This window comes from Sturnira hondurensis, unplaced genomic scaffold (assembly GCF_014824575.4).
Source record: "Sturnira hondurensis isolate 20B ecotype Veracruz unplaced genomic scaffold, ASM1482457v3 Scaffold0008480, whole genome shotgun sequence".
Taxonomy (NCBI): Eukaryota; Metazoa; Chordata; class Mammalia; order Chiroptera; family Phyllostomidae; genus Sturnira; species Sturnira hondurensis.
This window is the reverse complement of record NW_028081111.1, coordinates 7,079-24,341: the sequence shown is the minus strand read 5'-3', so window position 1 is coordinate 24,341 and position 17,263 is coordinate 7,079. Positions and strand designations below refer to the sequence as shown.

General features: G+C 39.1%; 1 pseudogene; it reads left to right on the top strand.

Moving 5' to 3' along the window:
- LOC118992924 (leucine carboxyl methyltransferase 1-like) overlaps positions 1-14,230 on the top strand; it is a 42,689-nt pseudogene extending 28,459 nt beyond the window's left edge.
- Positions 14,231-17,263: the final 3,033 nt, after the last annotated feature.

Below are 17,263 nucleotides of genomic sequence, written 5' to 3'. Positions count from 1 at the left end.
GATTTTGCTTTTGCAGTTGCCCCAGTTTCTCCCTCTTTGGCCCCCTCCACTCAGTGCCCCTATTGCCTCCATCAATTCCTTTTCCCTTAGTTAATGTCCATGGGTCATGCATATAAGTTCTTTGGCTACTCCACTTTCTATATTGTTATTAACTTCCCCCTGTCTATTTTGTACCTACCATTTATGCTTTTCATTCCCTGTGCCTTTCCCCCCATTCTCCCTATTCACTCTTCTGACTGATAATCCTCCAAATGATCTCCACATCTATGATTCTTTACCTGTCCTGCTAATTTGTTTAGTTTGTTATTAGATTCAATTATTCAGAGTTGTAAATTTATTGCCATTTTAATGTTCATAGTTTGATCTTCTTTTTCTTATATAATTTCATTTATCATTTCATGTAATAATGGCTTGGTGATGATGCACTCCTTTAGCTTTACCTTGTCTGGGAATACTTTATCTGCCCTTCCATTCTAAATGGTAGCTTCGCTGGATAGAGTAATCTAGGTTGTAGGTCCTTGCTTTTCATTGCTTTGAATACTTCTTACCATTCCCTTCTAGCCTCCAAAGTTCCTTTTGAGAAATTAGCCAACAATCTTCGGGGAACTTCTTTGTAGATAACTGTCTCCATTTCTCTTGCTGCTTTTAAGATTCTCTCTTTTTCTGTAACTTTGGGCATTTTAATTATGATATGTCTTGGTGTGATCCTCTTTGGGTCCACCTTGTGTGGAACTCTCTGTGCTTCCTGGGCTTGCATGTCTATTTCCTTCTTGTTTTATTATTTTCTTAAATAAGTTTTCAATTTCTTGCTCTTCCTCTTCTCCTTCTGACACCCCTATGATTGAGATGTTGGTATGTTTAAGATTTCCCAGAGACCTCTTATTCTATCCTTGTTTTTTTATAATTCTTTTTTTCTTCTTGCTCTCTTCATTGAATGCTTTTTTTCTTCCTTGTGTTCCAAATTGTTGGTTTGATTCTCAGCTTTATCCTCTCCACTTTTGATTCCCTGTAGATTTTTCTTTTTCTTTCTCTCTCTTTTTAAAGACTTCATTTATTTTTAAAGCAAGGGGAAGGGAGTGAATAAGAGAGGGAGAGAAACATAAATATGTGCTTGCCCCCTACTGGGGACCTGGCTCAAAACTCAGGCATGTGCCCTGACTGGAAATCGAACTTGTGTCCCTTTGGTTCACAGGTTGGCACTCAGTCCACTGAGCCACACCAGCCAGGACAGACTTTTCTTTATTTCACTTACTGTAACCTTCATTTCTGCCTAAGTCTTTTTCATGCTGTTGAAGTACCCAATGAGTCCCTCGCATCCTGATAACCAGTATTTGGAACTCTTCCTCTGATAGGTTGCTTATCTCCTCCATTTTGTTTAGTTCTTTTTCTTGAGTTTTTTTCTGTTTGTTTTTTTTTTCATTTGGACCATGTTTCCTTGTCTCTTAATTTTGGCAGCCCTCCTGTGCTTGTTTCTGTGTATTAAGAAGAGCTGCTTTGACTCCCTGTCTTAGCATGGCTTATTGTAGAAAAGTGCACCTGTAAATTGTATGCGGTGGAGGCTTAGGTAATCACTCAGGCATAGCAACCCATGTCACTGCTCTGTGGTTTTCTGTGGGGGAGGTTTCAGAGAGGGGACAATGCTACTCTCTAGCCTCTGGAGCTTTGCCTGGGAGGTAGTTGTCTCTCAGCACTCACCTGTTGCCAGTCATTTCACTTTCTTCCCACACGCCACTGATGCCCTTCCAGCTGTTGCTCTGGTTCTGAATCCTACAGGTGTGGGTCTTCGTGAGTCCTAAGTCCATTGTGGGCCCTTTAAGAGTAGTCTCATCCCAGTTTCTTCCACCACCCTAAACCCCGCTGGTTTTCACAGCCAGAATTTATGGGGACTTACCTTCCTAGTGCTGGAACCCTGGACTGTGTGGTCTAGTGTAAGGCTTGGATCCCTCACTCCCTAAATATCCCTCCAAATTTTTATCCACTACACATGTATTTGGGACTGTCTATTCTGTGTCTTTGCACCTTTCCACATCTCTTTGCACATCAGCCCCACGTACCCATCTGGATGAATGTGGCTTCTGTAAGTCACTGGTTTTCAGACTTCCATACAGCTCAATTTTCTGATAATTCTGGGTAATATTTGTTTTGTAGTCTGGTTGTAATTTATGCTATTGTTGTGTGAAGGTGTGAGGTGTGTTTACCTTTGCTTCCATCTTGACCGGAAGTCTGTTTCTTGGGATTTGAAGAATAAGCTTGAGCTCTGGTGAAAAGAACTCTTATGTAAAAATTAAGGGTAAATAAGTGGTTGTGGTGCTCAGGTTATTTCAAAAATCATTAAGGGATGATTTTTGTTTCATGTTATTCAGAGTAATTTTGTTTATGGTGTATATATTTGTGCATGTGTGTGTGAAGGAATTAAGAACACTTAAGAAATTTAAGAGGTTATTTTGTTTTCAAAACCATGTTTTTACTGTTTTATTTTTACCTGAAGTGCTTTATTTTTATGGTTTTAATAGATTTCTTCATTCTAAAGATAAAATAACATTGTTTCATTGTTAATATGTGCTTTTAGCATTTAGAATATGCAAGCCAGTGTATCCAAACTTGGCATAGTTTCTAGTATGGTTAAAATCTAATTAGGTTGTTATGAGAATCAAAAAAGGTAAAACATGTAAAAACAGTTTGAAAACATAAATTATTGAATAAATATGAAGTATACATTTAGTTCTACATATGGTTATAAGCCTCATTTTGGGGGAAAAACAAGTCTTACATAGTGTGTATTTGTAAAATAAAACATGGAGTTGTTTATAATGTGCAACAAATTAACTTTATATGATGCTGAACTTTGGGTACTTCAACTGAATAATCATTACAATAATTTATTTATAGAAACATGCAGATGTTGGGTCTGCACATAAAATAAGGAGAATTTCATGAAATCTTATATAAATATTTGGGGTAAATAAGTGGTTTCCTCCATTCAAAAAATTGAGGTTTCCACATATTCTGTGCAGAAAATGAAATATCAATGTTTTATTTTAGGAAAGGAAAACTCAGAGTTTAAAAAATAAGGAATAAAAAATAAGTAGAAAAACCTATTATGAATATGGAAACAAGAGAAGGAGGCATTTGCTAAAACACTATCAAGATTTTTCTTCACCCCAAATCGTAGAAATAAAGACACATCAAGAACATGCTGTTTGGAAAACTGATTTGACATTCATTATTATCTGATTAATAATTTTGCATTTTCATGCTATTTTCTATGGTTAGAAGGAAATCATCTTCTGCAAGGACGAAACTCTTCAATAATACTTTCTGTGCAATAAAAAATAGAAATGAACCCATTAGACAACTACACTGTTGGTACAATGACCAGCTTTACACTGAGTTGACTAAGCATCAAAATAAATTTAGCCATCAGTATAGAAAGAATGTGCAAAAAAACACACAAATCCTCATTTTAGGAAATGTACATATTGTACACAATGTGTACACAATGTACACATTGTCAATTTAGGAAAGGGAAATTAAATGACATGATTAACAAATATAATAGCTATATAATATCAAAAATTATATAACATTCAGTATTTGAATCTTGACCACTGAAGAAAGGTAGAGAGATAGGAGAAAAAGACAACTTACATTTTATGTAATCATTCACGCGATCAACAAGGTTTCATTGATAGCCTAGTATTGTGCCAGGCACAGTTGAGCTGGGGATACAATATGAGTAATACAGACATGGATCTTGCCCTCATGGGATTTGAAAAGGACTTCCAATTTATTTCTTCTAAGCTTCTACTAGATACTTAAGCCCCCTTTAAAGCAACATCCCTATTAAGTGGTTGTTGTGAAAACCATGGATTAGCTTACTCAACATCCCTTCTAATTTCTTTCTTTCAATAAACGTTCATGGCCCAGCTTCTAGGTAATGGGTACTGTTCAGAAAACTGATAGGAACAGAGCAGGAAAAAAAATCACTTCCCTCCTGAATGCTAGTGCTGGCTGGAAAGTTAAAGATTTCCTTGCAGCTAGAGTTCCGTATACGATTTAGTTTCTACCAATCAGAGGCCCTCACCTGAGACTTAAATTTGTAACTTTATTAAGTGGGTTAGATGGGTAGAGCATGAGGCATCCATTTGTTCTCCCAAATTCAGTACAGCTTGATCTACCCTCCCTTTCAATCATTTTGTAAGTTAGTTAATACCTGGTTAAAAAAAAATTCCACCTGCAGTTGAGGACAGATGAATACAATGTTACTAACAAATGTTTGTGCCCTACTGTTAGAAAAGTGTGAGCCTGTAAGTCTGATTACTTGCATAACAAAAACAAAAGATGAAGACTAAATTCCCATTTGTTTCTTAGGTTCTCTCTTTCCAACACTGACCAAATGTATATTACAAATTTGGAAGTTATGCTAACTCATACTATCAATTTTATCTTCCCAGTTATAAACTTCATGAATAGTTGAATTCTTAAACTGAGCTCTTGATTCTGACATAAAGGAACACGTTGCTCTGATTAGATAAAATGTTATAAAGAATATGAATATTTGACAAGCGTATGTCCTGAGGTAAGCAACCTATATATAAAGAGTGCTGGAGCCCCAGAAGGTGGCTCAGTTGGTTGGAGCACTGTCCCATACACCAAAAGGTTATGGGCTCCACCCTCTGTCAGGGCACATACCCGGGTTGTGGGTTCAATCCCCAGTTGGGGTGCGTATGGGAGGTAACCGGTCGATGTTTCTGTCTCCCTCTTCCTTCCTCTCTCTCTCTCTCTCTAAAACTCAGTAAATATATTTTGAGTGAGAATTTTTTTAAAAAGAGTGCTGGATATATAAATAAAACAGCAAGAAATCATGAATTTACCATATAAACATAAATGTTTCTAAATTTCAAAGGTCATTAAGAATGTAGCCTCATTTGAAAACCAATATTCTTATTTCAGAAATCTGTATTTCCCAGGGTAAAATGTTCCTTTGAATCTAAAGTTAAAATAACCCCATGCAGGTGTTTACAATCTAATGAAGCAAACTATTCGTAAAGAAATAAGATAGTTTACTCACACACTAAGCTGTAAGGTGCTTGATGAAATTGGACACAATTTCAGATTTCAGATAAGACACTTGATTTTAGAAAACATTTGGAAAATGGGCCAGGGAAGTTTCTCCAGTGAAAATAGGAAAGGTGACATGCAAATACTTAAGAGTCATTTAAGAATGTTTAAGAATAATTCTTAATCGCCTGATTTGATAAATTGAAATAAAAATATTCTACTTTGCAGGTAATATAAAATGTGGTAGGTTAATTGCTTTGAGACCAAGTTTAGAAGTGGTTCTGCATAATGTAAAGAAATGAGTTACATGGTTTCCTTATTTTGATTTGCAGTTCTATAAAACATTAGGAAATCTTGATCCATTAGGCAGGAAGTAATTTTTTTCCTTTTCAAATTCCCAAATCACTTTATAATTGTTTTGTGACCATATCACATTTAGAATAATCATATTTGTGTAAATATCTTTTTCTCTCTAAGATTATAAGTTGCTGAAAGACAGGCGCCATCTTTATACCTAAGTTTCTTATCACAGAGCCTTCCAAAGTATGTATCAATAAACATTAGGTGACAAAGATAAAATAGTCTTTGTGTTGATTAAGTTCTTTGTTTCCTAAAGTATCAAAATTCCACTTACTAGCTGGGCAGTGAAGTGAAGATGTTAGGTAGGTTTATCCATGTCACTGAATCATGAAATATCCAGTTTCCTGATTGGCCTTTCTGGAAGAATCTCTCGGGTTCTAGAACCCCAGCATCCCTAACCATCTTTGAGTAGGCAAAATGTGAGTAGTTTGGGGGCTCGTGTTTGTATCAGAAAGCATTCATCTAATGCATATATGTGTAGCACTCAGAGTGGGCACCATAGAAACCTGGTATTAACACAAATCTGGGAACAGCCAGATTAGGACACCAAGAGAGGTGGGGATGTGATAAAGGAAAGGTGTAAACAACCTAAAGCATTTAAAACCAGAAGGTTGGTGTTCATGCCTTTTACTAACAGATCCTATAAATACAGATAAGGATTGAATTTTTATGGGCCCTTTAATTCAGATGCTGGTGTTCTGAGAAGATGGCAGGTTATGTACTCTAAAAAGTCTTAACGTCTGCCCTGGCTGGTGTAGCTCAGTGGATTGAGTGCGGGCCTGTGAAGCACACGATCGCAGTTCGATTCCCAGTCAGGGCACATGCCTGGGTTGCAGACCAGTTCCCAGCAGGGGACTCACGAGAGGCGACCATACATTGATATTTCTCTCCTTCTCTCCTTCCCTTCCTCTCTAAAGATAAATAAATAAAGTCTTTAAAAAAAAGCCTTAACGTCTCATCTCAGGTGGACCTTTTGATAATGAGAAGAAAAGGGTAGGCTAGGGGTTTGGGAAAGAGTTATTCAGATAAGACTGCAATTGAGCAGCAATTTTCCTAACATTTCTTTCTCTGTTGATCAACATTTCCTTATCTGCATCACAGACTTCCTTTCTTTTTTTATTTATTTATTTAACTTTTGTTCAAGTACAGTTTTCTTTCTTGTATTCCCAGCCCTGCACCCCCCAACACAATGGCTCAGATACCATCTTCCCTGACTAGTGGACCCCCTGGAGCATAAAGGTTGAATTTGCTTGTTGATCTCCTGGAGTCACGTATTCCAGTTCTTGGAATAACAGCTGTCTACATGCATTAATCACTTAAGCCTATCAACTATAATAACTACAGCTAAAATTTTTAACTCTAGAGCTCCCCTATCACATTCATATTTAAATTTGACACATACACCCACACAGTACGGGCCAAGGAAAACTTATCTGAGGGACAGTTTTTTGCCCTCTGAAAAGTACCCTAGACAGATGTAATCTCATGTCCTTTGAGTGAGAGCAGCAGACAGAGTTAAGTGGAGTTTGGTGCTGAAGCAAGAAAACAAGTGACCTGGGTTCCTGAAGTGAATGGTAACAGTGAGCAGATGCCATGGACACAGACAAGATCGAAGGCTCTTAATATATCCCTGCCTAACTAGCAATCCTGTGTAAGACTGGACATAATACAGTATAGGGGCATTCTGTGGGTGCTCCTGAGTCCTGTCGTCTGGACACATCCCTTCCTAGTGTGGGACCTTAGTAAATTATTTAGCATCTCTATGCCTGCAGCTTCCAACAATAGTGTCTTCCTCAAAGGGTTCCTATGATTAAATGAGATTAAACTTAGAACAGTGCACAATTAATGCCACATAATATTATATAATTCTTTTAAAATTTTTTATTGTTTATACATGTATGTTTATATGTGTATGCATGTAGAATTTACATAATTCTCTTTTATATTTCTAAGACCTGTACCCCATGGTCCATCTAAATTCATACTCTATCTCTGATAGAGACACTGGAGATTTGTTGCTCTTACCTTTCATTCTTATTCAAAAGAATAAGAATAAAAATTACACTTCAAAACATTTCTCTTTTTTCAGGTCTGTATCACAGTCTTTTTTTAAAAATTTACTTACCTTTTCAGGCTGCATCAACTTCTTAAGATCAAAGCACTTCATAGTTTACTCCCCTGCTCTGTAAAGTGGTATTTCCTCTGTCCTAAAATAGTCTCTTTCATGCCTCCAGAAGTTCAGTTTGGGTCATGTTTATGGAATTTGATCACTGAGCCTGTGTTTATTTTAGCTGTGCTCTTTGTGATACATTTCCATTGCATGTTTTTTTCATTCTGAAAGATCTAGTGTATTGACTATATCCAGTCTATAATTTTGAGCATTTAGTTCCATTTTTTAGATCTTCTTTGCTTCCACTCAGCATCTATCACCAGGAGTCCTGTATTGAGCCCAAATCCATGCTTAGCGTGTGGGTGAAAGAAATAGCTATAATGTCACAGAATATTTTCCACACACTATTATTTCAAATAGTGGACCCACTCATAATCCAACCACCCTATTGAAATAACTACTTTCACTGTCTATATGCACTTCTTTTAAAAGACAGCATCTATGGAAAGCAATTATAAACACGGTGAGGAAGACAGTGGCCCTAAGCACAGTGCTCCTGAACTTGTGCATGTTTAAAGTCATTTTCAATGCACAGCAAATGGTGTGATCAATTCATCTTTATGTTCCATGTAAATTTGTTTTATTTTTGATAAGGAAGCCTGGAAAAATGATTCTTGAAGCACTATAACTGTGCTGGCTGACAGCTCCCTAAGTGCTGTCTCTTGCCCAGCATACAAAACTGACAGCTCATAGGTAAAGAGCACATGTAGATAGATTGGGTCCATACTGGAGAAAAGACAAAGTAGATATTTATTTAATTCATTATTTATTAAAATTCAATTAATATAGTAAGGTATATGCATTTTGGGAGAATAGATTTAGTTTGTAGTCTGAGACAGATTCAGTCTTTCTGTTATGGAAGCTTGATGTATTGCAATTTTGCACCAAAATTACTTCTCATAAATATTTTCAAACTCCAGTGAGATTTACATTATTCTTTTTCATGCACCATATATACATTTATTTGGCTGGGAGTGGTATAGATAATTAAAGACTTTTCAAGTTGCAGATTTAAATTCCATTCAAGTTATTTTCCAATCTACACAGGCAGGTGGGCACCTTCCTGTGTAGATTAAGTTAAAAATCTTGTCACAATAAAAATAAGAATTCTACAATGCCACTTGTAGGTATAGAGCCAAAAGAATTGAATGCAGATACATGTATACCCATGCCCATAGCAACATTATTCACAATAGCCCAAATGTGGAAACAAATCATGTATCTCTAGACAGATGGATAGATAAACAAAATATGGTATATACATACAATGGAGTAGCAACAATGAAATAATTATTTAGCTTTAAAAAGGAATGAAATTCTAATACATGCGATTATTATGTGGATGAACCTTGAAAACATGCTAAGTAAAATAAGCCAGGCACAAAAAGGACAAATACTGATGGTTCCACTTACATGAAATTCCTATAATAGTCAAACTCACAAAGATAGAAAGTAGAATGGTGATTACCAGGGGCTGTGGGGAAGGAAAATGAGACTTCTTGTTTTATGTGCTCAGAGTTTCACTTTGGGGAGATGAGCAAGTTCTGGAGATGGAGGGCAGTGATGGTTGTACAACACAGTGAATGTTCTTAATGCCATTGAACTGTACACTTATAAAAAGTTAAAACAGTAAATTCTATGTTATATATTTTAACACATACCCACACACAAAAAAAAATGTGTAGGAATCTGCTAGATTATCAGGACAGAAAGAGCATTGCCAGTGGATTGAATGTAATGTAATCTGACCTACTATGAAATAACGGATTGTAAACTCAAAAACTAAAACCAAACAAAATGACAATTCTGAATTATTTAAAGATCTTTATGCTGGACCTCACCTGCAGATGTAATAGGTCTGGATTGGGACCCAAGAATTTGCATATCTAACAAATTTCCAGGTGTAGTAGCTGTCTATTGCAGCATAACAAATTCCCCCATGTTTTCGTGGCTCAGGAGTCTCAGATCAGAATCTCTCATGAGGTGACAGTCAAGAAGTTGATGGAAGCTGCAGTCATTTGAAGACTTCCTGTAGGTACACTTCCAGGACTGTTAGCAAGAGGCTTTACTTTCTCACTGAACAGACTTCTGCATAGGGTTGTCATGTGATAGGACATCTGAGTTCCCCAGAGTGGGCACTTCAAGAGAGAGCAAACAGGGAACCATGGTACCTTTTGTGATGAAGACTCAAAGGTGTACACAGTGACTTCCACTTCATTCTACTCCTCGAAGGCAGGTCAACATATCCAGCTCACCCTTAAGGGAAGGGACTCCACCTCTTGAAGGAAGGAGTATCAAACGTGTACATTTTACAGCCAATACACTGCATGGATTCCTAATACTGATATAAGGAAAATCCCATAAACCAGAGGGCTTAAACAACAGAAATGTATTGTTTCACAGTTCCAGGGGATGGAAGGTTGATCAACTTATCAGTAGAGTTGATTTCTCCCGAGGCCTATGAGGCAGAATTTGTTCCAGCTCTCTCTTTGCTTCTGGTGACCTCAGGTGGTCCATGGCTTGTAGATGCCCATCTTCTCTCTGTGTCTTTACATTGTTTCCCTCTGTACATATCTGTGTCTACATGCAAGCTTCCTTTTATTACATGTACTATTGTCATATTGAATTAGGACCAGCCCTAATGACCTCATTTTAATACAACTACTTCTGTAAAGACCTTATTCCAAATAAGGTCACATTATGAGATACTGGGAGGATTTCAACACATTTGGGGGGACACAATTCAACCCACAATTCAGTCAGATAATGCTGATGCCCCTACTGCAGCAACAACACTTTTGAGAACCTTTGGTCTAACCCCCATTCCTGGAACCCTTACACTGATGACAAATGTAAGGTTTCCATCAACTAAAGGAATCATCAAATGTCAAAGAGTGCATTTATATCAGGGCTCAGATAACACTGCTTTTTTAAAAAAAAATCCACATTTATTGCATTTTGCATGAATGACACAGTATTGGGTCATCTTTGATGAAATTTCTCTGAGAATCTCAGTTACATGTGAAGTCTATTAAGCCTTTTTGGTTTTTCTAGGCTAGGTTTTCATACTGATCCACAAAGTTCTGCAGATAGATGTTTTCTAGGAAACCTTTAAAGGGGGGTGTGTGTGTGTATGTGTGTGTGTGTGTTTATTTTATGGGGACTACATCATTCAGCATTTAAGCTACTGAACTGGTAGGAAAAGAGAGAGAGAGCAGGAGATGAATAAAAGATAATAAAATAATAGAGGAGAAAATAAGAAATGAGAAGTACAGGAAAAAGAAATAACAATTGTACCAATTTACACTACAGCCACAGCTTGCCACATCTTTCAATGGGAGTTGGTGGGATGGAAGATGAAAGCAACTCTTCCTGTTATATGTATCTATAACATTTGCTTAGAAATTCCATAATGACAATAAAATGAGCACCTCTGTGTTCACTGGTCATCTGAAGATAGCAGCACTGGCAGGGAGATTGATGCTGCTTCTGTGTGCCTTGCTCATAGCTATAAACATCCACCTCCCTGGAGATTAAGCATCCTGAAGTTTGGGGTTCTCATGCTCTTGCTTTTCTTTATTGTTTTACCACATATAAATAAGCCCTTAAACAATATCTTGTTTAGTTTTGCTGGGTTTTGCATATTATGTAAATCTAATCTTGCTATGTAAGTATATGTGACTGTTTTCCCTCCTCTTGATGAAACTCATCCATATTTGTACAAGTAATTTTGGTTCATTCATTGCCATTTCTTCACTGTGCTCCTATACATCCATCCTCTCACCAAATAGATAGATAATTGCTGTTACAAAAAGTCTTTGGTTGGGAACTTCTCTGCCTGGTTTCAGGAGTTGTGGCTGCCCCCCACAGCTAGGGCTGAGTGAGCGACCTCCGAAATGTGAGCCACTAAGGAGACAAAGATTGTCCCCTGCCCTCAACATTTGGTTGGTTAGTCTATGACCGGTACGGCCCCTCAGAGGAGGGGCAACCTAAGCCAGACACGATCACTTGGGAGGCCATCATGTAAGAACTCAGGGGGAGGGGGCTGCAACAAAGAGGGAGTGATGGACCTTTGTCCTGCGGCTATTCTGACATAACCCACTTAAGCCTAAAAACCTATGATGGGGAAGGCAGTGCAGCGCTGTGCTGGAAAAGGCGGGTACTCCGGGGTGATCAGGCCTAAGAAAGAATATATAAGATCCTGTGAAACCTGCTTTGTTTAGAATGCTCTCATTTAAATGATAAGGGTCCAAGGAAAAAGTTTGTTCCTCAAAGTTTTATGGCTCTTTAGCTATCTGACCCTGACTAAGAATAAGCCCTGGTAGTTCTTTGAATGCTATGGTTGTTTGATCCTTACCTGTATTCTTGTGCAAATGAACACAATAAAAGCCCCTTGAGGAAGGGGGGCTGATCCCTCACAGCCCTTCCCCTTTGAGGGATCAGCCACCTTTCCTCCCCAAGCAGATCATGTCTTGGTAGTTTCACTTTTCTCCGTGGCACGCGGTGGGAGGGGGTGTCTTTGTGGGCAAAGTTGCCCCCACAATCTTCTATATGTCTCCATGTACACTGTGCAAAAATTTCCACAAGGCATATACCTAGGAATATAATTGATGCATTGTATGGTGTACTCATCTTAACTTTACGTAATTCATTAGGTTGATTTCAAGAGAGCTGTGCCAACATACACTCCCACCAGCAGCATCCAATAGGTCCTGCTATCTCATATTTTAACAACACTTGTTGTTAGCCCAACATTTTGTCTCTTATGTTTATCTTACAATCTAACTTTGGAAGCAGACCCTTACATTAGATGTGACTCCATCATTTTGGACTTTTAGGACTTGATGAGGGATTCGATGATCATGATACCTAGGGTACTTGGTGCTTATGCCATAATAGGTGCTCAGTTTATGAGAGAAAAATGAAATAAATCTAAGCTGTAGGTGTTTGGTAAAATTACAGATCTTTCATGTTTAAATTTTTATCAGCACATTCCTGATTCTAATCATTCCCTCTGTCTACAAATTATGAACCCAATGTCAACCTATAATGGTGTATTTGTTCCCAAACTCAAGCTACACAGAAAATTTAATGCAGCAGTCCAGGTGTTGCCCCTAGAAGTGGGAAATGTATCACATTTGCTTTTCTGTAATACAATAAAAGTCTGTAAGATGAATTTTAGAGGAAAGAAAAAGAATAAAACTTCCACAATTCCTAACCTAATTTCAGTACTTACATAGTTCTTATATGTTCCAACATACTTATTTTAAAAATGGTATAGCATTCCCCCAGTGGCTGTCAACCTTACTGTTATGTCTCAAGTGGGCACAGCAGCCCCAGAACCTGCACACCCATAGCCACAAACCTGGGGAGGCCCATTTTCAATTCCTGTTCTTCTCCCTTGATCAAAACAAATAAAGAAGGGGTGCCAGCACCTCTGAAAATGTTTCTACATGCAAGAGGTTTGCAGTGAGCATTGGCTACTGGGATGACCCTTACATCCAGCATCTGTGAGACTGTCTGTCTAAAAGAGAAAGGCCCCAGAAATTAACAGAGGATATTTTGCTCAAGTCCATGGCATTAGTCAACTTACAAAAGCATTTTTACAGAAGACAGAATGTCACTGTCACACTTTAAAACTTGGGGCTGGGATGGGTACCACATTCTGAATATTTAAGAATCAAGATCTTGGCCCTGGCTGGTGTAGCTCAGTGGATTGAGCACGGGCCTGCGAACCACACGATCGCGGTTCGATTCCCAGCCAGGGCACATGCCTGGGTTGCAGGCCATTTCCCAGCAGGGGACACATGAGAGGCAACCATGCATTTATATTTCTCTCCTTCTCTCTTTCCCTTCATCTCTAAAGAGAAATAAATAAAATATTTTTAAAGATTTTTTATTTATTTATCTTCAGAAGGGAAGGGAAGGAGAGAAGGAGAGAAATATAAATGGTTGCCTCTCATGTGTCCCCTGCTGGGAACTGGCCTGCAACCCATGAAATAAATAAAATATTTTTTTAAAAAAGAATCAAGATCTTCTTCCAAGTAAATATTTTGAAATTAACTTTCTATTGATAGTCACAAGAAAGCTGTACATCATCAAATTCAAAATCCGTTTTAGAATTACATTCAGAGGATACATTTCAAATTGATGGACACTCAGATTCAGAGATATGCCTTAAATGAAGCAGATCTTCAAGATTTATCTTAACTAGAGGGAAACTAAAGAAAAATAACATGAATACACAATTGTGACACCTGTGATAACTGAGCGTGTTCTGGTCTACAGACTCCAGAGTAGTCTGCAAACCTAATCAGGTGGGCAGCCAACAGTTTGAGGACTGCCACTTTCATAACTACAAACACATGAACATGGGTGACTGGTTTGGGCAGATCATGACTGAAAACCATGGAGATGACAATGTGACCCTGGTGGGGGTAGAAACCTCAGAAAATATGATTCCCATTGAATGGGTGGGAAGCAGCATCTGTCATGAGTATGATGGATTTGTACAGCAGAATCAAGCCCCTTGAGTTCCTTGACAAAATGGAGCTTCTGGAGGAGTGAATGAAGCATTATTACCTCTGCTGGACAACTAAGGGAGGAAGGGAGCTAAGTTTGAAGGAGGTCACTTGCTAATCTGTTCAAGTATCCTGCTGAGTCAAAAGGTGCAGTCACTGATCTTCTCAGAGCTAATATGCTCAGTTTCCTGAGTGATGGCCAGGTTCCTCTACCTGTCCATCCCACACTTGAGAAACCTGTTACTAGGGCTGTCGAACCACTTCTTGTTCCTGTTGACTTATCATTTAAATAAATCTTAGTTTCCAGTTGAATAAAAATGATATAAATTCTGCTTTACATCCTTGATTGTTTTTTTTTGCTTGGTTAAATTTCCACAATTAAGTTAAAATAACTTTTACAATATACAGAAGCTATTTTTAATAACCTATAAAGTTTGGTTTCCAAATGCTAGCTCATGGACCTCTGCCAATTTCTGATGAAAGCTTCACTAGCCTAAAAGGGAATAACAGAAAACAGAGTAAGCTTTTTATGCCACTAAATGCATCCATTTAAAGTAACGCTCTTTACTCTGAAATTGTTAGTTCTGCCTTTTTAATGTTAAAATGGTCTGTTGTGTTTTAAGAAATTATGGTGATAGTACATAGCATTTATTTCTTTGAAAACTTTGTACAAGCTCAGATTTTCTGTGAGTATACTTGTGTTTTAATTTTACTGACCCTTCAAATCTAAATGTTCGGAAATCCTATCAGAGCTGTTTACCACTTCACTTAACATGTATCCCGTGTGAAGCAACCTGGGAGTTACTGTCAGAAGGACACAAGTCTCAGAAGGCAAAGCATACTCATCTCTATTTAACACGTATTTATTTAGTTCTGACTGGATTTCAAGTAAGGCTTAGTACTAACACTACAGGGAGTGATTTGCAAAGATAAGTTAAGACAGCTTGCCCACACAGGGTTTTTGGTTTAGCCTGTTAGCATTGTATAGTTATAAAATATCCTAGGAACCCTAACCAGTGTGGCTCAGTTGGTTGGGAGTCATTCTGTCAAGTAAAAGGTCACTGGTTGAATTCTCAGTCAGGGCACATGCCTGGGTTGCAGGTTCAGTTCCCAGTTATGCACACGAGAGAGGCCAGGGGTCTATGGATGCTTCTCTCACACGTGGACGTTTCTCTTTCTCTCTCTCTTGCACCCCCCTAAAATAAATAAAATTAAAAAAAAATAATGAATGCTTGGAAGCTAGTGGTTTGGCAGTTACTGGAGGTCGGTTAAGACCCTGGACCCTGAAAAATGTGTAAAGTCAGACAAGAGGAAAAACGCGTGATAGAAAGGCAGACAGGTAGCCTCCTGTGAAGAAGAGAGGAGTGCTCCAGAGTGGGGCAGACAGAATGGAAAGGGAGGTGCAGGAGAGCTGCACAGATTCCCTTGCCCACAGAAAGCCAGGTGAAGAAGGTGCAGCACAAGTCAAGGGAAGGATGGGTTGGTTGAAGAGTCACGTGGAAGTCAGTAATACTAGGAACTGGAGAGCGACTCAACTCAAAAGGTTAAGAGGAGGAAAGTGCCCAAGATGCATAGATGACCCACCTCCAGCAGGCTGCCAATGAGGGCCAGAGGGTGGAGTCTGACACGACCCACAGGCTCACACGTCCTATCAGCAGCCTCGGACCAGCCTCCTACCCGCCCCCTCATTTAAACTTCTTGCTAGAGCTTCCGGACCTCCGGGGCCGGCCCACCAGCGCCTGCACAATCTCCAGGCCCCGCCTCTCCCCCCTCATGCCTAGGCTTTCCACAGCCAAGATGGCGGTCTCCTGTGTGTCCTACGGCGCTGAGCTTTCCTATCGGCTCCTTCTCCGGGGCAGAGTTAACGTGGCTCGTAGTCAAGTCCTCTGGAAAGCCGCAGCTGCAGAGTTGCAAACAGTTTCCGGATCCCAGGTAAGGCCCGGGAGAAGTAGAAGTGCTGGTCCCTGTAGCGCAAGGATTGGAGCAGGCGCCCCCACCTTCCCCTGCTGTCTCGCCCGTCCTCAGATAGGGACCCTTATAGTCTCAGGTACTTAGTAGAGTTTTGTGAGGTTGAGAGAGGAGAAGTGGGTATTGTGTTTTAGCGGTCACTCTGGAGGTTGTTTCGGGGGTTCGCAGGGTGCAGGAGGTACTAGAACGGCCCTTTTCTTTACTAGCTGCCGGGAGTCCCTGCGTAGGTGTGGTGTTGGGTCCATTCCTACCCGACTGCGCCGTGGTCCCTGAGCGATTGGGGCCGCGCCACAGGAGGTGAATGAGACCTGGACTTTTACAGTGGTCTAGAGACTTAGCGGAGAAAGTAACACAGTGGAGAAGATAGCTAGTGACTTTTTAAAGTGTCTTCCATCTGTGCAGTTTATGTTTTAATTTCCCCAAAACTTTGTGGAGCGGTGAGGACCAGACACTGAGCATTTCATTTAATCCTGAAGGTAGTGGGAAGCTGCCTTCACTGATGGTGGGTGATGCCGTTCTCTGACATGGGATCTCAAAAGGAGGGCCCTATTTGAGAGGGAAGAAAACGAGTTTAGTTTTGGATATAATTGTATTTCAGGCATCTATGGGATGTCCCAGTGGAGATTTCCAGTAGGCCCATAGATAAGAAAGTCTAGTTTAAGAAGATAACTTATTTACAAGTCCGGTGTTACCTTGTAGGTGGTATTTGAGGCCTTGGAAATGAATTCGATCACTTAGGGGAGGGTGCACTGAGTGAGGAATAAGCAGAGGGACAGGGCCCTGAAAGACAAACAGTCAAGGAAGAAGAGCCCCCAACAGACTGAGAATGAGCAGAAGGGAACAGACTGTGTGGGTCATGGAAAACAGGAAAATGTTTAAGGAAGGAAAGTGATCAGTATTACCAAATATTGTGAAGTCAAATGCTATGATCTAAAAACTATGTTGAAAGAAGAGAACACTATTTATGTTTCTATTTTTTAATGTTTTAACTTAAATCAACCAATCTGTCCTTTCATTTATCTATCAAACTTTTGTCTTCATTATTTCTCATTGGAAAATATTCCAGAAATTATTTTTCTTCTCTTTTGAGTGTGTTTTTCCTTTATACACACAATTGTCTGTAAAAGGGACTCTAGCATACAGAATATTCTAATATTTTTATTTGTTCACAATATTTTTATTT